Raw genomic sequence first — 22,782 nt, 5'->3', positions numbered from 1 at the left:
GCATTATTTTCTGCACTTGAGAGACAGTTTTGTGTAAAAGGTAACAGAATGACTTATTTTTATATGTTTCACACATGTACACTTCTAGTACAAGCCTTGGATCAGTAGAAGAAACAGGTCATCCAGTAGTGATCAGTGCCGTGCCACATCATTTTAACACACCTAATCCGCTAGAGGTGAAGAAGATAACATGCAAGTGCTTTACAGGCAGTGTCATTAATGCCAGTACCCATTGTGTTTGAAGTGTTTATTAATAAACCTGAATGTACTGGGTTACAGCTTGCCAAGTACATCTTAAATGTGTATGTGCATGTATCTAGGGATGTAAAGTCTTGCCTAGTTTTCCTGATAGGCACTTACCAGCCCTGTTGCTGTTGTTGGATACCATGGAAGAAGGATTGAAACAATAGCAGGAAATCTAACTAAAGCATCAGTTACAGCTTGCAGGTTTCTTTGAAGTTCCCATACAGCCCAAAACCTTTTCCAGTCTGTTTTATTGTATTGTGTTCTGGCAATGCTGACCATGCTGGTTGGCCATGAGATTGTCCTAGAAAATCTTGGACCCACATGGAAGTCAAATCCATTACACTGATAGAAGGTTGTTGGCTGACATGAAGGAGAGAAAGGAATATTTCTACTTTCAATTGTTGAGATTAAGAAACAACTACAGTTGTGGGTTTTTCAGTGCTCAGCAGTAGTCTCTAAAATATATGAAGGAAGCTACTCAACTTCATCTCTTCCTTCTTTGCATGGCTATTCTGTTGCAGCCAAGGCCATTGCTTTACGCGTACCATCAATAAATTGTGTATTTCAAGGATTAATGCATCTTATATGAAACTACAGGAGATTGCAGAGTGCTAGGCTCACTAGTAAGGTATAATTATCTTGACAGAGCATCAACTGTCTCTTGAGATGAGGCTAATTTGGGGGTAATTTAAGGTCATCAGATTTAGAAGTTGTAACAGCCATCAGCTTTTTTTTTTTGTTATTGAGGAAAACAGCAACAGATCAGAATATTTGCAGAAATATCAGTCTGGGAAGATCTGTGAAATACAGTTAACTAGCTGAACTGCATGTAAATGGCATCAGTTTTGTGTTACCCATCTGTACTTCACTGAGATTAATCTAATTATTTCTGAGTGGCTAGCTTATTGATACTCAGTACCTTGGCAATGTTTTCTTGCTCTGACTACGTAACCATTTGAAAACTGGGTCTGAGCAGGAGTTGTTACTCGACATTACAAGGATTTTGACATGCACAAACTGGAGCATCTTTAAATTCAACCCAGCTGTCGTAGAGAAGAATCTGAATATTCTTTCAGTACTATTTACATCCTGCTGCTAATATCTAAGTGCAGAAAGACTACAAGTACTTGTGGTTCCCTGATCTGTGGTGGGCACTATGTATGCAGGAAAATTTTGGAATTTTATAGTATAATACTGCATTCTATATCTTAAAAATACAGCGATCATACTTTCCCGTTTTTGGAACAACCAGTCTTGTAAGAATTGCGCAAGAGTGCAGCAAGTCCACTCAGTGCTACAGCAGTGTTGGCAGTGTTGCATTCTCCAAAGTTCTCATCCAGTGGATTGCTGGAGTCTTGCAGTTGCAGTGCTGAGACCTCAGAATTCAAGGTGGCATTGGATGCTCTGAGGTACTATTTCACTAGTATCTCTGACAGGTCAGCAGTATTTAACTGGGCTATAGGTAGTGACCAACTCAAATAGCATGGTTTCAAATTCTGTTCTTAACATTTTGAATTCAAACTGGCCAAACTTGCAGGCTGAATGTTACAGAAAAGTTTCTCAGAGATATTACTGTGAGTCTCTTCTGTTGATGATGATAGAAATGACAGCTGCTGTTTCTGTAAGCATTTTCTAGGGGGGAAGATAGGCTAACTCACAGAGTTGGACTGGAAGGTCTTTGGAGCATTGAACACTTAGAGCAGGTTTTTCAAGTGGGTTTGCCTACTGCTGTCATCTAAGCAAATAACCTGCAAGGCAGATGCATAAGATTGTCTATTGGCAGTCTAGAAGATTCTGCTATGGTAGAAAAGCCAGTAATTTGTGCTGTTTCTGTCAAATACATTAGGGGAAAAAAACCTAATTAGTCACTTAGCATTTTCTTTTTAAGTAATTGTGAAGCTGTGAATTCCAGTCCTGGAAGATGACAGAAATGTATTTCCTGTGCCTGGAATAATTTTGTTCTTTGTGACATGGAGGTGTAAAGTTTATTTTGAATTGCTAAAAGGGGTATCTGTGTGGCAGATGTGTCCCTTAAGAAGTTGCACTGAAAATTTCACCTGACCTGTCATTAGCAGACCAGTCTCAAAGGCAACTTCAAGATCAGGCAGGTGCGGAAATGTGTTTTAGTGTGAACCAGTTATGTGTGTGAATGTGTGGGCTGCTGGGCGTAAGCAGAGGGAAGCTATGGTGCAACTCAGTTTGAGTGGTTAGCTTTTATTCCGTGTGACTGAGCAAAGGATAAGCAACACTAACTGCTGCCATGACATTTCGTGACAACTTTTGCCTGCACTAGTAAAATGTTGTGAATGAAAGCATGATGAGAGTGGAAGATATTCCTTAGAATACTTCTGGCTGTTCAGGGGGAGTTTATTAGCAGTAGAGCTACTCAAAGAAAACAATTTCATTTTAGTAAAATAGGGAGGTAATTGCAGATATAAGACAAACTGTGATTGGGTTGGCTTAACTTTTAATGTCATTTAGATGACTAGCTTCCTGTCGAGTCACTTCTTTATGTGGGGATCTGGGTATTACAGTCTGTCCTAGACTGTACCCCATGCCACAGCTCCTCTCATTCCCAGTCATATTAACAGAACGGATGTGCTGACAGTTTCCCTTTGGGGCACTAGGATGGTACAGATTTGTAGTGCCAAAAATATCTTCAGAACACATCATTAGTTATTCCTCCAGAACAGAAACTAAATAAGTGACAGTGCTTCTAGGAGAGAGCTGCTTCTGCTGATCTACATAATCAACCCAGTTGCAGAGAAGGATTTAGAGCACTGACTCAGTATTTGCATGAGCTGAGTGTAGAGGTGAGGGATGATCCAGTCTGTCTTAACCATTTAAATCATCAAAAGATGCAAAATGTCTTTTTTATTGATGCATGAGAAAAATAATACTAAATGTCAGATCAGTGAGCTGCAAGTTGATCTCTCATTAGTGTTACTCTAGTAGACAAGTCACATGCAGTTTTCAGTTACAATTGCAGATGTTTATTTGGTATATGAGGGTAAATTTTTTAGGATTAGTTTAGGCTTTCTCTGTGCCACCTCATATTTGTGTTTCTAAACCATGCGATGGAGAAATTTATAGAAAAGGGAATAAAGTAAGGTTGCTGTCTGGTGTCAGCAGGCATATGGTCATTCCAGTAGGGACTAAAGGTAAGTTAGTTACCTGAGAATAGATTACAGTGTAGGTTTGTTTTGAATCCCCAACTATTTCTGGCATGCCTTCAGTTTTCTTAGTTAAAATTATTATTGCCCTTATCTGTAAATGCTTGAGATTAAATGGCTTTAAATTCATCTGTCCATGTCTATGAAGTACCACCTTATGCTAAGCCTTAAAACTGAAGAAAAGCTATTAATAGACTTCAGATTTTTTTAACCAAAGGGAAAAGCTAATATTTTATATTACTTTCTTAAATCTTCTAGATTACCCTGAGTAGTTGTGGCATACTGGACTCTTGATACCCTCCTGCACTGGAGGGCAAGCAGGCAGGTACTCATACTGTGAGTAACTGATGTCTTTTGAAATGTCCAGCTTTACTACATAGATGAGCAACAGTGCTAAAATGAATGGTAGTGACGGCTGCTATAGTTTTAAGACCAACAAATGACTTCATTTCCTAGATTTTTTTTTTTTTTTTTGTGAAAAGCTAACCACTTGTAAAATAATCCTTGGAACCCCAAACATCATATTGTAGTGGCATGTTCATTACTGAGGTTGGGAGTAACGAAACCAGTCAGGAGTAAACGGTACACTGTGTATCTTGTATATCTGCATGCACATATATGGTTGTATGTGTATTATGGATTACTGGATAACACCATCAGCAGCTTTAGAAGTTCTATTTAAACACTGCAAGTAATTCCTAAAAATTTTGTGAGCGTGTTGAAAGTTCCAAAGGCAAGTATTAAAATAAGAAAGGTAATTTGTTAGACCCACATAATCTGAATCTCAGCTATTTGAAAAGGAGATGGGGTCTGGGAAGAAGCACTTTAGTTGTAGCCAGTGCATTTCTCTTCAAATTAACACCTTAGTACCAGTGTTCTAACATTCATGTAGACTGAAAATCTTTCCTTTGATTGCAATATTTACTCCTTTACTGGCTCTATTGTAACTTTTTTTGCTTAGTTTGCTATGTATGTGAAGTTTTAGCCCAAAGATGTTAATGTTGAATGGGTGAGTTGCATGAAAAAAAAAATATGGGATTTATAAAAGGTATGTAAAATAATGACATTTCTTAAAGGTACTCTGTTCTGATTTGGCCAAAATATTGTATTTTTGAGAACTTCAGATTGAGACCTTCACATTCATAGATGCCAAAGTAATTTGGCATTTAAAGAGAAACTGAATTCATAAACAATTTCTAGGAGTCTGAAGAGTTACTGATTTGCTATAGTGTTTTATCAGAGTTATCCTGAAAATAATAGTAGTTTGTCTACAAACAAGTGTTGGGTGATAGAAGTAGTGACACTGCAAATCCTAAGATTATCTATCAAGGGTTTTGTTTTTCTCTACATATTGCCAATATGCACATTCTTGAGAGCATTGATCAAACACTGTAGATTTGCCATAGCTTATGTGTGTTTGGATAGCAGTTGCTGCTGTCAGGTCACTTCAGCTAAATTCTGCAGTATGAGCTGCCCTGGTTTGTTATTAACTTCACTCTGAAAGACTGAAGTATGGGTCACTTTGCTGCCACATTTCAAGTTGTTGATTTTTTTTTTTTACTGTTGTTTGGCTTGATGTGTCTGTCATTCTGAAGAGTAGTGTCATAACATGCTGTTGCTTTCACTAATCTCTTTGCTTAGGTAGAGTATTTAAAATGTTTTTTTCTCCCCATGCCTTTTTTTTTTTTTCCTGACAGTACTCTGCTCTGAGTTAACATCTAGGTTTTGCTTGCTTCTGGACCATTCTGTTGACCTGTTTCAGTATTCTAAGATCCCACATTGGCAGGAAGGAACCAGTTAGTACAATGGTATGCGGTTATATTTTACTGTCATTAGAAGTTCTACATACCTCAAAGATAGATAGTACTAGTTCGTGTGATATTGTCTGTGCTTGTAAGAAGCCTTGCAAAACAAGTGGCTAGTGGCAGCATTTATTTTATACCACTTAGCCCTTAGTTATTAGTACATGCAGCTGATCAATAATCAAAGTTTAGGCACTGCTGTCTTAAAACTGCATTTTACATCTGTATCCCTTAAAGAAAATATTAAATGTAAAAAAGATAGGAGAAAATTCTGTGAGTAAAATGCATGTCTCTTCAATGGCTGTTCTTATTTTACAGTCTTAAAATCTTAGGGAAAGTATTTGACTGCATAACCTATAAAATTGTATCAGTAGGAGGAGGAAGAATATAGGGAAACATTAAAAATAACTGAATATGATAAGATTTAATTTGGCAGCCTGGAGTTTGCTACTAGCAACTTTCATCTTTGACAGGACATTATGTAGTATATGTGGTGTTGAACCTTGTGTCAGTGTTCTTGGCATGTGAATTACTTGGACCAGTGATTAATATACTGGTACATAGTAAATGAATAGAAAGATTTGCATTGTAGGTTATTTTGTTGCAATTTCTTAGTTTGGAAATAAGTCTTGTGGTCCAATCAGCATTCTTTCTAAATGCCCATGGATTGCCCCATTAGATGAAGTATTTTCTGCGGAGATGCCTAGGCTGGTTTCAGGAACTGAAGCACTGTAGCTGTAGCAGCTGACTTGGTTTCCTCACTGATCTCATGCGTTTTAAGTTCTGTTGCCTTTGTTCTTGTCTTGTTCCCCTCCTGGCCACCTCTTTAGCTGGAGCTTTAGCAGGCGTGCTGAAAGGCCTTTCTAGTTTAGGCATATACAAAGTGTGTAATTACCAGTGTGCGTTTTCTTCAATGTAACGTAATGAATGTGATGTTTCATGTCTCTTATTTCAAACAACTGAGTCTGGGTCCCTAATAAGAGCAGCTTCTGTGGACTAGTTGGGTGGCTTTGCTGCTTTGTGTAGTTGTTGCAAAGTAATGGATAAGACTAGGAAATATCACATTTGAACAAATACTCTGGAGGAAATGGTACTATCTGTAGAGGAATGGAAAATTAAGATAATGGTTGCTGAAATAAATGTTCTAACAAGAACACTGGAAAACAAAAAAGTGTGTGTCTTGAGCAATTCATCAGGTGCTCCTTACTGGGAGTGCCATACTAAACACTACGTGGTATTTCAGACACCTGGCATCCTGCAATAACTGGGTTCTAGAGAAACATCTGAATAGGAAAAAAAATGGGTTTGTTGCAAGGATTTCATACTGTGACAGTTCAAAAATGGGAAGTGCTACATTATTTTTTTATCATCAGCTCAACTTGCCATGACTGGAGGTAGAAATGTGAAAACACTTCAGTCAAAATGTGGTTCAAATGTTGTGACTGATGTGGGTCAAATGTGACTGCAAACTGCACTTCGCCCTTTGAGAGACTCTATTGATATCTTCTTCAATTCTGCTCTGAAAATGAGATTTCTTCATCATGTGATGAGCATTTTCACTTTTTTCTTTTTTTTTTTTTCTTTTTTAAATGAAGAGTGGCATGGTAACTTAGCTTTCCAAGTGTTTTGTTTGAAGCTATTTCCAGGAACAAGAACATTCAGATAAAAACAATACTCACTTTTTTCTCCCACTGACATTCCTGTCTCTGTTGACATGGCTTTCTTGTGTCAATACAGCTGATTCTTAGTATTGGTTACATTTAATTGTTTGAATACTAACTCGAGTTTGATACTGACTTGATTTTGAGGTATGAACACTCAAACTTGTCTGGAATTTTCACTCCTAAAGATTGCTTCAGCTGCTTACTACCCTGCTGATACTTACTCCTCATGTTTGGGGCTGTTAGTATGTACATGTTAATAATCACAGCTATTACAAGGAGGCTTTGGCTTTTCTGTTTCAGAGAATGTAAACATGTTCAAAAATGCTTCTTGTGGATAGTGAAACAGTTAAATAGTGTGCTCTGACAGTGGATCTTACTTGCTAACGAACTTCATAGTTGCCATGTTATCCTTATTTGATTAACTGCTATATCCCATGCTGTGTGTCTGTGAACTCAAAACTGTGGGTATTCTTCCTACTGAGCTGTGAAGTCAAGAATGGTTTATTTGATTGAAATGCTCCACTGTTCAGTTTGCAGATGGACACTAAATTATCTTCAGGTGTTGACATTTATTGTGCAAATAGGAAATAACTCTGGCAGTTTGAGTCTTAAATTAAGTTGAAACCATGGGTTAAAGCTCTTAACTTTTAAATGCTCTGAACACCAAGAGAGAAATGGAAATTTTCCAGATTTGAAGACAATGAGAATACTGCAAAAGAATGAAAATGTTATCTTTTACTTGCTCTGTTTACTTTCTTTCCTTCTCTCACTGTGTATATTTGTAGATTAACTCTTGTAAGCCCCTAGTTTTAGTTTATTTAAATAGGCTGTAACAAGTCTTAATTATATGCTAACTTTCTGTTGCATGTGGGGTTTTTTGAGGGAAATTAAACTGCTTTGAGGGAGCAGGAAAGAGTTATAAAATGGCCTCTGCTACAGAGGAGAGAATGTTCAGTGTGACATACCCAAAGTTAGCCTACCTGCACCAGTCCAACAATAAAGTTGCTGTTCAGGCAGAGCTTCCCAAGTTACTTGGCTTTTTGGCTTCTAAAGGCTGATCATAACTTTAAGTTGCAACTGAAACATTCTTCAATATAGGTAGGGTTTGTGCTGTATCACTAATCCCACAGGGGTGCCAAAGTGTCCTTGACTACTGTTCAAATTGAATTCTAGGAAGTTTGCCAATGTTTTGTTGTTCAACTTCTTAGAAAACTTACCACAGCCTCAGGTTATGTATTTGTATACTGCTGACAAGCATGGTTTGTTGCAAGTACAGTAGTTAGCTGAATGTTTTATCTACAAAATGTGCAACTTTTGGTTTAATATTTTTGTGCTGACTATCCTGATGAGGTATGTCAGAAGGGCGCATAGTTCAAAGGTAATTCTAAAGGTTCTTTTTGTAAGGCATGTTGAAACTTTGTGAGAACTGCTCAGTGTTGCTGTAGTAAGTTGCACTCAGAGATGCAGAGCCAGTTTATACAGAATGATTAAGAAAACTTCAAAATACTGCGAGTTTTAGAAAGTCATGTCAGTTTGTATTTGAGGAAGTGTAAAGCTTGTAAGAAGTTGTGCGGACTGTTGTAAAGCTAAATGGGTGTTCCTTTGCCTTTTCTGGCAGTAGGGAAACACCCCTTGGAATAGGCCTTGAAGTATTTGTCCTGAAGTTAAAGCTAAGACACTGTTCTTACTTTATTAAAAAAAAACAACCAACCAAACAAAAAACCCCAAACACCAAAAACAACAGTTAAATTGCATATTAAAAGGTATGCATTTTATCTAAACTGTGTGCACACTGGTTAACATTCTCTGAACCTCTTAGTTCTTCATAGACATTTAAGTAGGAGGGTCTGACACTTTTGCATCTGTCCAAATTTTAACAGAGTTCTTATTCCTATTCCTGTTACTCTGTTACTCCAGAGCTGTCTACCTCTCTGCTTTTTTCCCCTTTAGATTTCTCTGCAGTGTTCTCAAAGAAAAACAGTCCAGTTTATATGGCTTTGAAATTATGTTGGACTTTTGTGAGACTTGGCAATCAGGGCATCTGGCTTATCAGTCATCTTCATTATTATTATTAGGGCAATATCTGGAGAATTTTCTGATGTTTTCTTCATTCTGCTAGATATTTTCAGCTGCTTTATCTTTCATTTTGTTTGAATTTCACTTTTTCCTTTTGTCTTGACATGTGCCATCTTGAGTGTTGTATGTATCACAAATTTTCTTTTCACTCTTGTGTATTATCTGAAATTATTTGTACCTGGCTACTTGTACTATGTGGAGCTTCAACTTATGAGGAGCACTTGTGAAGTCTTTTCTTGGAGAAGGAAGATGTCACAGGGATGTAGGATCTGAAGGAATTAAAATTACTGGGGGAAGAGTAGTGTCCGAAGGCATTAGAATTATCGGGGGAGCGGGGTGTTGGGAAAAAGACATTATGTCTGCAGGAAACCACATTTGCTGGTCTTACTGCTCAAAATCAACAGTTTCTTCTTCAGAATGTTGAGAGTTTTACTTCAGTATCACAGAGGTGAGGGCAGTTTGCAAACTGGTGATGTAATTTGTGTGTGTGTGTGCGTGTGTTTTAGAACTGTTGGAAGACTTGCATATATCCTTATATATCCCAATATAACCTTAGCGTTCTGCTTGTATCCCAGTCTATCCCTGCTTTCTCCTCACCAAAATCCCTCTAACACCTGCTCCAGAGCAGCTTTTGAGTTCAGACTCAGAGGGCCCTTACTTCCCAAGGCAGCCATGGCAAAGAGTATTTGTTGCTTGGTTTGGTGTGCTGTTTTATTTTTTTGGGGTGGTGGTGGTGTGGGTTTTTTTGAGCTGATGACTTTCTCTATTGTTTTTCTCTTGCTTCTTTTTTTCCCCTGTACGGTGGGCTTCCAACACTTTCTGTGGCAGGTCCAGGCTGCTTATTCTGCTTATCTGATATTTTTCTGGGCATATAACTTGTGTTTAAACTGTTGATGGTCTTGCTAATGGTTCATTAAATGGCTCACTGATTTCTGCTTTAAGTGGAGAGCAGTTCAAGTGGTTTAGATTTATATTTTCTCCTAGGAATGTTTATGATGCTGAGATCTGGCTTATGGAGAAAACTTGCTTTCTGAGAGGTAGGAAAGAGTGTGTTTATTTCACTTTCTTATGTTGTGAGAGAACTTCAGTTTAAATGTTCTACTAAATATTTTTTCCACGTATGTACTTTCCATATGTCAAATAAATAGATAAGCAGTTCTGGCAGGTTAACTTCAGAGTACAAGAAGCTGTTATCTTCATAAATAAATAGATGAGAAGTTAGTTATCTTTTGAAAATGTATAAAGAAATATTGAGCTCAAAACAGCTGCTTTGACAAAGTTAAATAAATGAACAAGATGCATTTGATGGATAAGGGGAGACGGAAGGAAAGCTTAACCTTTTTAGTGGCAATGAAACAATACAATCCAAAGGTATGATATACTGATGCTTCCAAGATGGATAACTTCTATATTAGACTTTATTTGTGTATGGAGAAAAATTATCTTATTTTAAAGTGCAACTTTAATTGCATTTTAAATTAATCAACCCACTTTGGGAATATTAAAATTGTATGGGAAGTTAGTCTGCAATTTAATTAAGTGCATGAGCCACCAAGTATGCTGAAACTATAGTACCAAATTATTACACACAGTGCGTAATTTAAAATTTGTTTTTATATCATCACTGCATATATTCCCATAACAACATAGTTCTTTTCCGGAAATCTGAGGTGTACAAGAACTAGAAATGCAGCTAACAGGAGGAAGCTTGCAACAGCTTCCAGTATTCAGAAGGTCATTGGCTGTGATATTTGAAATGGTTGAAAGGAATTACATGCATCTATGATCTGTAGGGCCCTTTTATCAAGGGTCCATTAAAGAAAGATCTTATTTAGATAAGAGAAGGGAACAGAGTTAAAGTTGTGCTTTCTTGACTTGGAATGTTCAACATTATATAAATAAGCTTTTGTCTGAAATTATGTAAGATAAAGAAGCTATTAGTGGAGTTCAATATCCAGGACTTCAAAGATTTTAAAGAAATGGAAGTGCCTTATGCATATTCCCTTTTAGCCTTATAGAACAAACTTTATCATGTGTAGAAGAGCTCTGTAGCAGGAGCCATTTTACCCCCTTTCTCAACTGCAGATTTGATTGCTGTCCAAGAACTAGGCTCCTTCTTATCCTTTTGCAAGATCAATGACTTGTTGCTTTGCATGTGAGGCAGCCAGCTGAAGAGTGCAAAAGCTGTGGAAACTAGCTCTGCACTCTGCAAGTTAGGATTTTTTCCATATTTCTGCAACTGTTCCTTTGATGGGTGGGAACTTCATAAACAGCTGTTGTGATTAGATCCTTACACGATCTTGGGAAACTCTTTTAGAAAACTTTAAATCTAGAAGAGAGTCTGCATTGCAGCCATGGACATTGTTGGTCATCAAAAAATGCATTCCCTGCCTGGGTAAACAAACTAGTATATAATTTTGTAAGGTTCTTGCAAGGAAGCTCAGTGTAAGTTGAGGAATAGTTTGCTTTTGTATACTTGTGAACCTTAATTTTGGTTTGCAGTCAGGCATTTTAAGATGCCACCATCTCAAAAATCCAGTATACAATTTAACAAGCAATTATGCAAAACAAAGAAAGCTTCCTATTAAGTAATTATGTGTGCAGGTGTTGTGTGATGAGTTTTTTATTCTAATTATTTGGCTTGGACTGAATGATATCTCTCATTTTGTATAGGATTGTAAAATATCAGACTAAATTTGAATTGCGTGTGTGGACTTAAGAGGGGCTAGTTCCAGAAACTGCTTTCATGGCTGGGATATACATTGGTGTCCTGTTTATCTTTCTTCTGCGATAGTATTACCATTCCCTGTTGCTAGAATATCTGAAACAAAGTTCATCCCCCCTGCTTTTGCTTGGGAACTGAGGAGAGCTACTCTAAGTGACAAGAAGAGTAAAAAAAGTATTGGTTTACTAGGGAAAGGTTAAAAGATTATACAAAGATGATACTATGACTTTCTTGGAGTGTGGGACCAAAAAATCTGGGGAGGAATAAACAGCAAAGAATGTTGTGGAGAAGCAGAAGATCACTACTGTAAACTAAGTTTCTCTGGAAAATATCCTTCAGTACAGAACACAGTAAAGAACTTGCTAACTGTAAATGCTGTTTCATAGACATCCTGTTGCCTTCAGTAACCAATTTCTTCCTCTTATGCATTTAGATGTGTAGTATCTTGTAACTGTTATCAGTGCCAAAATGTGGAAGACCTGACATACTGCTCTAAACTGGTACTAAAGCAAATATAAACAGTACTAGAGTCCACAAGGGAACATTACTGGTATTCCAACACTTCTGTTGGTCCTCTGTAAATTCCTTGAGTTGTGGTGGCAATGTCAATCCTTAGCGTGTTCAGGAAACTGCTTACAAAGTATGCAGCAGTAATGTGTTAAAGATGTAGCATGGGATAGCCTGCATAGAGTAAAAATCCAGGAGGCGTATGTCTTCGAGCTGAAGAAGGATGTTGATAAGCAGCAGATAACTTATCCAGCACTGTAACTTCCTCATCTGTTGCTGCTTGTATGTCTTGAGCTTGTAACAATGAGGAAGTTTTAAAGTGCTTGCTTTGCTTAAGCTCACACTGGTAATGTAAAATTCTTTAACTGTTGAAGTCCATACTTGGATCATATTTGAATAGAATTTTGTTTAGGATGAATGGAGTTAACTGGAACGAGAGATGCTGAGGTATCTCAGATTTGGATTGATGCTTTCATTCTGTTAATGTTACAGATGCCTATGCAACCTTTTGCTTTACAAACCACTGCAACTCTTGCGATCCTGGCTGTTGTCGTCAGTGCCCACTGTTGCTTCCCCGCGTACCACGCTTACCTTGTTCATCGCCTGTGTGCTGTCAGCTTTTTCTTTTTTGCAGCCTGAATAGCCTGACTTGGCTTTTTGCCTGCTTGCTACAGGAAGGCTTCTGAGGGAACAACTTCATAAATGTCAAGTTCCCTTACTATGACAACTCTGTAATTTTTTGTTACTTTAAGTATTTTTTTCCTCTTTTCCCTTTTCAAATCTTGTAAGCTTTTTTTATGCTCAGAGTACTTTTCCTGTGGTTACTTGGAGTTGGTATTAAGGGTGTCACATGTGTGGTTTTGGTCAGTTTTTCTACTGGGAACTAAACATAGCTAGGATTCACTTAATACTGCTAACATTCATTTAGCTACAAGTGGGGGGCCCGTATGTCTTCCCGTTGCATCAGAATGAACTTGGTTCAGCCAAGAAACTGAGTATGAGTCAACAAATTGGTAACTTTTCTCTAATATTAAAGAACTGAACAGGGGCTCTGGTGATAAGACAGCAAAAGCTGTAGCTCTGTGGTGGATTGACTTGCATAAAACAATTGTTTTGACAGCCACGAACTGTGATTTGCTTGTTGTTCAGCCTCCTATGGTTGAGCTACTGTTTTCAAGCCTCATCACCAAACGTGGATGCCACAGACAGTCTTTTCAAAAGCACTATACAGAAGGAGGAATTGCTGCCAAACTCTTTCCAATATCTTTCCTCTTCAGCCTGCTGTTTTCTACCCTTTGGCCTTCAGGTTGCACGTTCATCACTTGGTCCTTTTAAAGGCTGTATGTTTGCTTTGGAAGGGGCATTGCTATGCCTCTCCATATCCAGAGAATGGAGGCAGCTGAACCAATCTCAAACTATTGAGCAGCTGTGTTAGGCTGTGAAAGACTTCTTAGCTTGGGCACACAAAAGGAATACTCAGTTCTGATCCTCTTCCTTTCGTGGTTTGTGTGGATTGTTGCCTTTTCGTGGGTAAAGGGCTTGGAAACCACAGGGCTTAGCTGCGATCTGGGAATTGTTGAGAGTATGGTGTCCCTGTTTCTGTCTCAACCTGTCTTGGAAAGGCTCTCCTCCACTAATAGGGAGAGCAATTAATTTCTTCCTATCTTAAATTGAGGAATTAGTACAGGTACCTTTGAGAGCTAAAAAGTGTGACAAATGATGTCCAAGTCCTCCCATGTAATGCCTGAATTTTATATCTCTATATGTGGCTTAACCTAGTCCACACAAACTTTCCATTAGGACTTGTGTGTTTACTCTTAACAGTTCTCATGAACACATGCATTGCTTTTTTAGATTTAAATAGTAGTGTAATCTGAGATGAGAGCTGTAGTGCAGCAGCTAAATATATCCTTACAGCATAGCCCAGAATCCAACATTCAGAAATGAATTTTTGCAAATAAAGAGGACTTTGATATTTTTATAGCTATACCAAGTGAACATTTATTTTTCATGTGGAAGTGTAATTTCATGTTAATTTATTCCTATGCTCTCCTGAGATACTGTTAGGTGCATATAGGTGTTGGTATAATAAACTTAATGTGAAGCAGATCAATTTAGGCTAAATGGTAATGTTTAGTTTGCGGGGGCTATGCAAATGCTTAAGTAATAAGGTGTCAGAGTTGAAGCAGTTGTAGGTGGCTGATACATTTGTCATGTAATACCACTAGACACGCAAGATGAAAAAAAAATCTATTCCATTTGATCACAGAAATGGTTGAAATTGTATTGAAGCTTCCACAGTGGAATGTGTTAATTGAATGTTAATGGAGAAACACATGGTCAGTGTTGGTTTCTGTATAATTATTGCATAAAATGTTACATGGTAATTAAGCAATTCAGTTTTGTCTAGTCCTAAAACATGTGGAATGGGGGAAGAGTAGTGTCTTAAAGAAGCCTGAGTGTTTACAACTGAATTTTATGCATTTTATAATACTGTGAAATGAAAGAAACACTGGTGTTTGGCCTCTGCTCTTTGTTGACATTTTAACTATTATCTTTCTACAGTTGAACTGGTGTTGTATTCCAGAGGTAAGAAAATTACCTGATTTAGACAGCTGAATTATGCTTGGATTTTAAACCATACCACTTTTCATGTAGGATTCTCCTGACTCTGAGCATGTTACACATTGTACTGAGGAGAGATACACAGCCAGAAAGCAAGAGGCAGTTTGACAAACTACATTTTACAGATGAGGCCTATATGAGCATGACACTAGCATAAATGACTTTAGATGGTTGGACAGCAAACTTTACATATTATTGGATTTTTCTGTGTTGCAGATGCACTCATATGTGTCAGCTGCAAACCAGCATCCCCAAAATGGACCTGGATGTCAAGCCTTTTTCTAGACGGTTCTAGCAAAGTTACAGATGTTTATAAGAAATAGTGGGCTGATATGTGAAATGATGTAATCTTTGTGAGGCAGTAAATAGGAAGGGAATAGGATGCCAGCTTCCTCTTTTGACATGTATAAGCTGGTTTGGGTTTTCCACTCAGTAAAGGAATAATTTTGAGTAAAGCTATTTGCAGTCAAGGTTATTTATCAGGTAGGCTGGAAATTATGCAGATAATAGTTGAATCTTGCTAAGAGCATTTTCAAAACTAGATTTTACTGACTGAGGACAACTGGAAATAGTAAACAGGTGTCAGATTTGGAAATCTCACCATATGGAGAGCATGATATAAAGCCGTATTGGTTGAGTCTTTTGCTTATTGGTTGTTGACGTGGTTTGAAAGTACTGTTTTGTCTTTTTGAGAATGCGAGGAAAGAATTGGTGAGTTTTGATTAATTAACTTTAAGTTCCTTCATTTTGCAAGAGCTTATGCCTTTCCAGAAACCCTGTGCGTGTAAATGAGGTGGTATTTCATAGTCAAGGTTTTAGTGGTTTTCTACCTTTTCATCATACGAACGGTTGTGTCAGTTCTGTCCTGGTTTTGATTCTGTTCTACCCTTCACACCGCTTGGCTAGGCCGTCATTTAGACAGTAAGAAAGTATGCCCAAAAAGTGGTCTCGTGAATAATAGTACTAAAAATGTAGATAGTCACCTTTCTCCAGTTCACTTTGGGAATTACATTTCTGTAGGCTCTTCCTAAGCTGGATCAAGCAAGCTGATGGGAAGCCTTGTGAGGAACTTACCGTGGGCACTTGGGACTGAAAGATGTAGCAAGGTAAAACAGTGGGTGCCAGAGTATATGTGGAGAAATCTGTGGCAGTTGTTGGAAAGGTTTCAAAATGGGTTGTGATGCTGAGAAAAATTAGCAGTCCAAAGCAGTTGTATGTTTTCTGAGGTGATTTGTCTTGATGGTCACTGTTGATGGTCAACAAAAGCAGGCTTATAATTGTCTGTGTGGTTTTGTGTGCAATCAAAGGAAATATGGTATGATGCAGAAGGATTTTGTTTAAAAAAGTAGTAGATAAGTGTAGTATGCTACCTGTCCAGAATTGCCCTCTTCCATTTCTATTTTTTTTTTTGTAGAAAGGCCTCAAGACTCTGTTGTTTGGGCCTGAGATGACTTGTATAACACAACAGATTCTGCAATGCACAGTTAAATCTTAAAAGGTGTAAACCAATGGTGCCTTTTGATCCTGAACTTTATGATTAAGTACTAATGTTTCCTAGAGTGTGGAGGAGTTTTTTTGGTTTTTTTTAAGACTGCTGGAAAGGTTTATGTAGAAATTGGTTTTCAGGTGCTTTTAAAAAAGCTAGTTCAAATAGTGGCTCAGTGTAGTGATAAGAGGCAAGCACAAACATGAGCCTTATTAAATACACTGAGGGTTCCTTAGGAGTGTCTCACTTTCCCTGACCTCAAGCACATGATGCTCAGTCTGAACTGGGCAAATCAAACCATGTTGGAGTCAGAAGTGATTAAACTGTGGCTTTAAACAATATAGCTGTCAAATTACCTGCTTAGTGAATGTGAAAATATGCTAACAAAGCATGCATAGCATATTAAAGGGTACAGAAGGTATTAATCGTGATAGAGCATGCCAGTTTTGGTTGGTTTTTGGTTGGTTCCCCCCCCGCCCCCCGCATGAAAACATCGTTTGACCAGAAACATTTACACTTAGTAGAAAATGCAGCTGACAGTGCAGAGGTGCTGTATAGTCAGGGAGTGGAGTTCTGATGCCCCTTTCTTGCACACTGTGGTCCAAGCTAGATCAGATTATTTTCCAGTTAACTCTCTAGGCATGCACACAAACTAGTACACCTTGCATGTGCATCCAGACTCAAGCTGTTAAGTCAAGAGCACTGTGTTTTCTGATTCAAAATACCCTGTTTTTCCAGAATTATTTTTGTAAGAAAAAAATAACTTTCACCACAGTTTTATTTAAGAAAAGGAAACAAACCAACTCTACCAAAAACTAACAGTAAAAAAAACCCCTCAAAACCAGTTTTTCAATGGAAGACTTCTTAGGTCAGCCTTTATTCTAATCCAATATTATAGATTCCTAAGAAATAAGTTTGAGGAAGATGCCAGGTTATTTAGTAAAATAAAGTGATTTTCCAGTTACCTTTAGCAGGTATCAAATAGCACAGTAAGTAATTACCTTGCAGTTGCCACTTTTGTTTTTAAAACTAGTTTTGTTTGTAAATTTGACTACTTGTTGAAGAACATTCAGACTTAAGTATTGTCTGTAAATCTTAGTTTTAGTTGCAGAAATTCTAGAATAACAACTAATTTTGAATATCATTCAAACTCGCAGCTGGTGTGGGAGGAGGAATTCCTTGGGAGACTGGATCATGTAGTCCACTGAACTGTTCTGTAAACTGTGTCACTATTGGAGGTGCCTTGTTGCTGCAATATTTAATTTGGAGCAAGGGACCTTTGAAAATATTGATTTTTAGAGTTAAAAGCCACAGAAACATGAATTTGATTCTCTGGGCTAAATTCAAGTTTTGTGTTAGCTTGTATCACCCCAGTATACTGGATTAAGGTTACAGCTGGAATTTGACCATGTGGCTGAAATGTTTTGATTGTTGACAATGTCTTTCCTCATTCTTAAGCTCATATTGCTGTGCATATCACCTTCTGTGAAATAAAGCTCAGGCATTATAGTGCAAGTTTGTTCTGGAGAACTGGATTAAAGCAGGGCTTTCATAACCACAAAGAAAGACACAGAGGTAGAATGTAACTTCAGTAATTTTTTTGCTGGTGTCACTTATTGTCAGTGCTCAGCCTTACTCTACAATAGGTAGTGTTGCTTGGTTGCAGATATGCGGTCTTCTTCAAAGGGTAGTTGAGGGCCAGGGCATCTCTGCTCTAATTGTCGGCACTTTTAAAGGCTGGGAGCTTAGTAACTGTAGTCCTCAGAGGGGTGACTGCATTCAGGAAGTAGTAAAAACGGACCATATGACAGAAACAACTGCTTATTTCTTGGACTAGTGGCAAAGCTGCGAGTGCTTGTAAATCACTGTGGAGAGTGAGAGGGGAGGCCTTGGAAAATGTCCTGAGACTTGGTTGTTTAAAAGGAGGGCCTGGTAGGTGGAATTGGAAAGCTATTGTGGAGCATTGGCTGCTGGAAAAGGAAGTTAAAGGGAGAAAACACTCCTTTGCAACTTGAAGAGAAAAACTTCAGGGAAACTGGACTTTAAGGAGGGAGAGAGAGGGCATAGAAGTCTCTGGGAGAATGACAAGCCATCTCATGACCTTGAAGAAAGCTACTATGTTTTTGTGAGGGTACATTTGGCTCCCTTGTGGTGAAAAACCCTAAAATTGCCAAGGTCCTGTTTTTTTACACTGGCCTTCTTTGCAGTTCAGTGTATTGCAGGCATCATTGTCCTCCATCTCTGGAATTCTTAAAATCTCTTTTATTGTCTCAGAATTGTAATGGCTGGGCAGGTTAGCATGGCTAGGTGTCCCTTTGTTCCCTGAAGCTTGATTTGTGTGAAGGATTCTAGCAGCAAGTGACCTGTCAGTTCAACTGATCCACAGTTGTCAAGGCAGAAAGTTCTTCAGACGCATTTCCCTGCAGATGTAGCTGTTAATGTTACATATTTTATGTTACCTTGATTTTGTTGTAAATAGCATCCTATTTGTTTTAAAAATCTACTTGGTAATAATTGTACAGCAGCCTTACACACGCTTCCTTTGTACAGAGGCATTTCCTTTAAACTCTTATTTTTCGGTCAGTATTACTTGTCCAATTTTTTTTTCATTTGTCATTGAATGTACTCTCTGCTGCCTGTGTCAAACAGGTTAGGATTGTGAAGATTAAACATATAATACTTATATGGCTAGGGAAAAATCATTGAAGAAGTGAAACCTTCACTTTTGTTGGTTTTCTTCCATCTTTTTTTACTGCTTTTCCTGTGACTAGAATTTCAGTGTCATAATTTCATTACAGTAATTCAGTCACTTCATGCATGTGTGTCCTTTGCACAGAAGACGTAACAGCTCAGACACAGGCTGTCCATCAGTAGGGCTTTTTACTTCCTTCCCCAACTATCTGGTTGCTGTGAAAAATCTTTTATGCTGCTTGGATTTCTTAAGGCTTTGTTTCTGGATCCATTGCGATCAGAGGAAACTACACTCCATCTTCTCAGATTTTTGTGCAGCTGCAAGGCTACGAGAAGGTAGAACACAGTGCCAGAATAGGTGAGCCTTTTCCTCAATCGCACTGGGAAAGTTCTAGGCAATTTTGGAGTTTTCTTCAGACTTAAGATACTGTATCCTTGGTCTTTTCCCTGAGACAGACAGACACCTCTCCACTCCTCAGAAATTCAGAAATGTTTCAGAAGAATTGTGTATTCTGGAAGTTATTATTTTCAATTGATAAAATTTTGTTCCTTTGCCTATTGTGTGTGCTTCTTTAAGCTACACGAAGGTCATACTGCATTTAGTCTTCTGCTCAATCCTAGAGTAGTACTTCTAAGTATAAGACTTGATCTGTCATCTTCTATGCTCTCAGACTGATGTGTCCTCTGCCGCTTTCTCACCAAGAAAAAAGTTGCCCCTGCTAAATGCTTGCCAGTTGTAAGTTCAGGGCAACATGCCAAGTGGTAAATAATGTCAACCAGAAGTGTGGTTCTTCCCGCATGCCTCTCCCCATACCAGTCCAGAAAGAGGGTTTGACTTGGCTAGAATTGCTTCCAAAAGCTTGTTGTCCATCTGTTTGTACAGCTAAGTGCTGTCCAAGGAGCCAATAGCACATAGTTGTAAATCATTCATGAGAGCAGCTGGAGTGAAAGTCAATCAAGAAAATGGTTCTGAATTATCTCAAACTAAAATCTGTTGTTAAAGAATATTTTGCAGTTGTCTTCCTCTTGGATTATATTGATAAAAAGGTAGTTAATTTCTAGAAGCACTTATGTCCCTTTGAAGTGCCTGCTTTCAAGGTAGTAGCTCAAAAAAGCTTGCATAGTATTTAAATGTGTCCTTGTTAATTGTGGTTTACCTGGTGGATAATTATTATCTAATACTGGGCTCAGTAATAGCTCAGAATTGTCGCTAGCTTCTCGAGTTGTATACACTATCCCTGAGCTGGGCTACTCTACATTTTCAGACAAGTTGGGAGCTTTGCTTCAAAAGTATACTATGACAGAAGTGGATTCTATCACTTAAAAGCATAATGAGGAGTACTTACAGGTTTTCATGATAAAACCCATGTAATAACTGAAACGCAGATTTAGAAACATTGCAGTAAAGATGGAAGTCGAATTCTGACAGTGTCACTTGGCCTATTGACCTGCTAAATGCTACTTAGCAAAATACAGTTGCACTGTATCACCAGTTTTCATGGACATGCTCGCTTCCTCAGTTTATCCAAATGGCTTATGCGTAGCTTTGTGCTAGTCATTTACTTAATGTTTGTTCTTACATTCCTGTGGTCTATGACCAAAATTAATGTTCCTAAGGAGGTATTTTAGTTACTGCATTCAACAGTCAGTTGTATTCTTAGTAGACTCTTGTATTTTAAATTTAAGGTCTGTGACTTCTGAGAGCAAAAGCTGCCTGGGCAAAAGTTTCAGACTTTTTGCACCTATGACTAGTGTCTGTTCGCTGATTGCTAGGGTCAAGCTGGTAGCTGGGCTGTTACATTGCTAGACCTTCAGATCTGAGTGTCATACATCAACTTAATTTATCATTAACTTGAGTAGACCTATGTTAGCTGTTGCTCTTGTTATATGACATAATTCACATATCTGGAACAGTGAGGTCAGTTGTCACCTATGTGCTAGCTTGATTCAATAAAACCATTAGGTGCAGAATTGGATGTAGATCATGATTATCAATTTTTGCTTTTAGTGCAAATTCTGAATGTAGTGCTTCAGATTTTTGGCAGAGAATGGCAGAAAGGTTAGGGAGTGTTACATGCAGCAGCTCAAGTTCCCAAAGACTTTGCACGTGTTTCAAGTAGCCTGCAATGTAAGTTTTGGTTTGTGTTCGTCTTCCTTGTTAAATGGATTGTTCAGCCTAAAACTTGAATATGAGCTTTGTATACTTGGAGAATGAGTACACAGGAAATGTGTTTATTCTGAAGTGAGACTCTGGGATGAAAACCAGAGAGGCTTTAGCAGAGCTGTTAAGACAACTCAGCTGAGTTATAACAATAATTTCTCCTTTCAGAATCTGGAAGCAATAAACACTTCAGATGTGCTTTCTGAATGCAGTGGAATCAGTCCCTTGGACAGACAGTGTATGAAAAACCCTTTGGAATTAACTTCGAATATCAACTCTATGATATTCTGAAAATACTGAAATGCTCTATGTGTACTGGAGCTAAGAATGCAATGTTTTACCTCTTCGTTTCTAAAGCCTTAGTTCTGGGCAGACTGGTGTCACAGTGACCTGTTTCAAAAAGACCAGATAGGAAAATTGCTTGATTTACTTGGGTTTTTTGGCTTCAACTCCAGGACAATGAATGGAAAATCAGTGAAAATATGTCTTTCTGGGGTCTCTGTTGTTGAAAATGTTAGGCATTGGTCCACTCTTCCATAAAAAGAGCTTGACTTTGTGATGAAATGTGGGGTTTCTTCGTGTCAGTTTTGGGGTTTTTTTTGTTTTTAAGCCATGCCACCTTGCAGCTGTACAGTGACTACCATGGTAACTGCACTTCTCAGTGGTAGGTAAAGGGCATTGTCTGTATCTGCAGCAGCAGTGTTGCAGGTCTACAATCACGTTAAATAACTGAAACCAACTCTGAGTGACCAAGATTGTTGTGTACTTCATTAAGTAGCTTATTTGAGAGCAAAGGCAAAGAATGCTTTGCCTCTAGCAAAATGCCTTGGAGTGACCCGATTTAAGTTTCTAGACAGAAAGATTATGGAAGTCTGGGCTGGTATGTGGAGGAAACTTACGCGAGCTAACTTCAAAGGTGAACCACAGTGAGGTAGGGAGATGTGAAATTGAAGTGGCTCCAGTATGGGGAGTGATTGAAAAGGATAGTACTTGGGGTTAGACAACCCATGTACACAGTTGGAGGGCTGACTTGGTTCAAGACCATTTTGGTGTAGAAGTGTGATGGAGTTTTACTTGCTCTTTACCCTATTGAATAAATATAAATTATACATATATAAAAAGCTTGGTCTAAGACCATGCAGCTAAAAGTAGTGAAAGCATCTTGAAAAAGGTTATTTCATGTTCTACATAGCTCGGACACTGCCTCAGTCCAGAAACATGTGCTTGGAAAGCTTAGTCCTGTCAGGAGAAGACATCTCTTTTCCTTTTAGGGAGGAGGGAGTGAGGAGGAAGTTGAGCTTCTCGTATGTTTGATTTCAGTAAAGAGTATAAACAGCATGTATTTCTTATGTATGTGGTTTTCAGCATTGTCTCTCCTTCTTCCCCTATTTAAATAGCAATTCCAGACAGTGTTCTCCCCTAGGACACAATGAGTGCTGTTCAACCTGTCTGTGAACATGGCAGAGCATCATTTTTGTTCTTTGGGGGACATGAAGTGAAGCAGTTAAAATGACAGGAAGTTCTTGGGACCGAAGGATTTATGTCTGTGGGAAGACCTTATGAAATTCAAAGCGTATTTTAATCAGAAAGAATTGATTTGGCAACTGAATAGATAAAAGATGTGCA

General features: G+C 38.2%; 1 protein-coding gene across 5 annotated transcripts in view; it reads left to right on the top strand.

The window, feature by feature from the left end:
- Positions 1-22,782, top strand: part of TLN2 (talin 2) — a 209,792-nt gene that overhangs the window by 30,700 nt on the left and 156,310 nt on the right. The window contains exon 1 of one of the 5 annotated variants that reach the window (XM_074881058.1): positions 9,944-9,998. The exons of the other annotated variants lie outside the window; for them this stretch is intronic. The gene's annotated coding sequence lies outside the window, so the exon portion shown is untranslated. Of the gene's footprint in view, positions 1-9,943; positions 9,999-22,782 lie in introns of those variants that run through there. 5 annotated transcript variants of the gene reach the window in all.

This window comes from Strix uralensis, chromosome 11 (assembly GCF_047716275.1).
Source record: "Strix uralensis isolate ZFMK-TIS-50842 chromosome 11, bStrUra1, whole genome shotgun sequence".
Classification (NCBI taxonomy): Eukaryota; Metazoa; Chordata; class Aves; order Strigiformes; family Strigidae; genus Strix; species Strix uralensis.
Note: the sequence above shows the minus strand (reverse complement) of the source record. Positions and strands in the feature narration are given on the sequence as shown.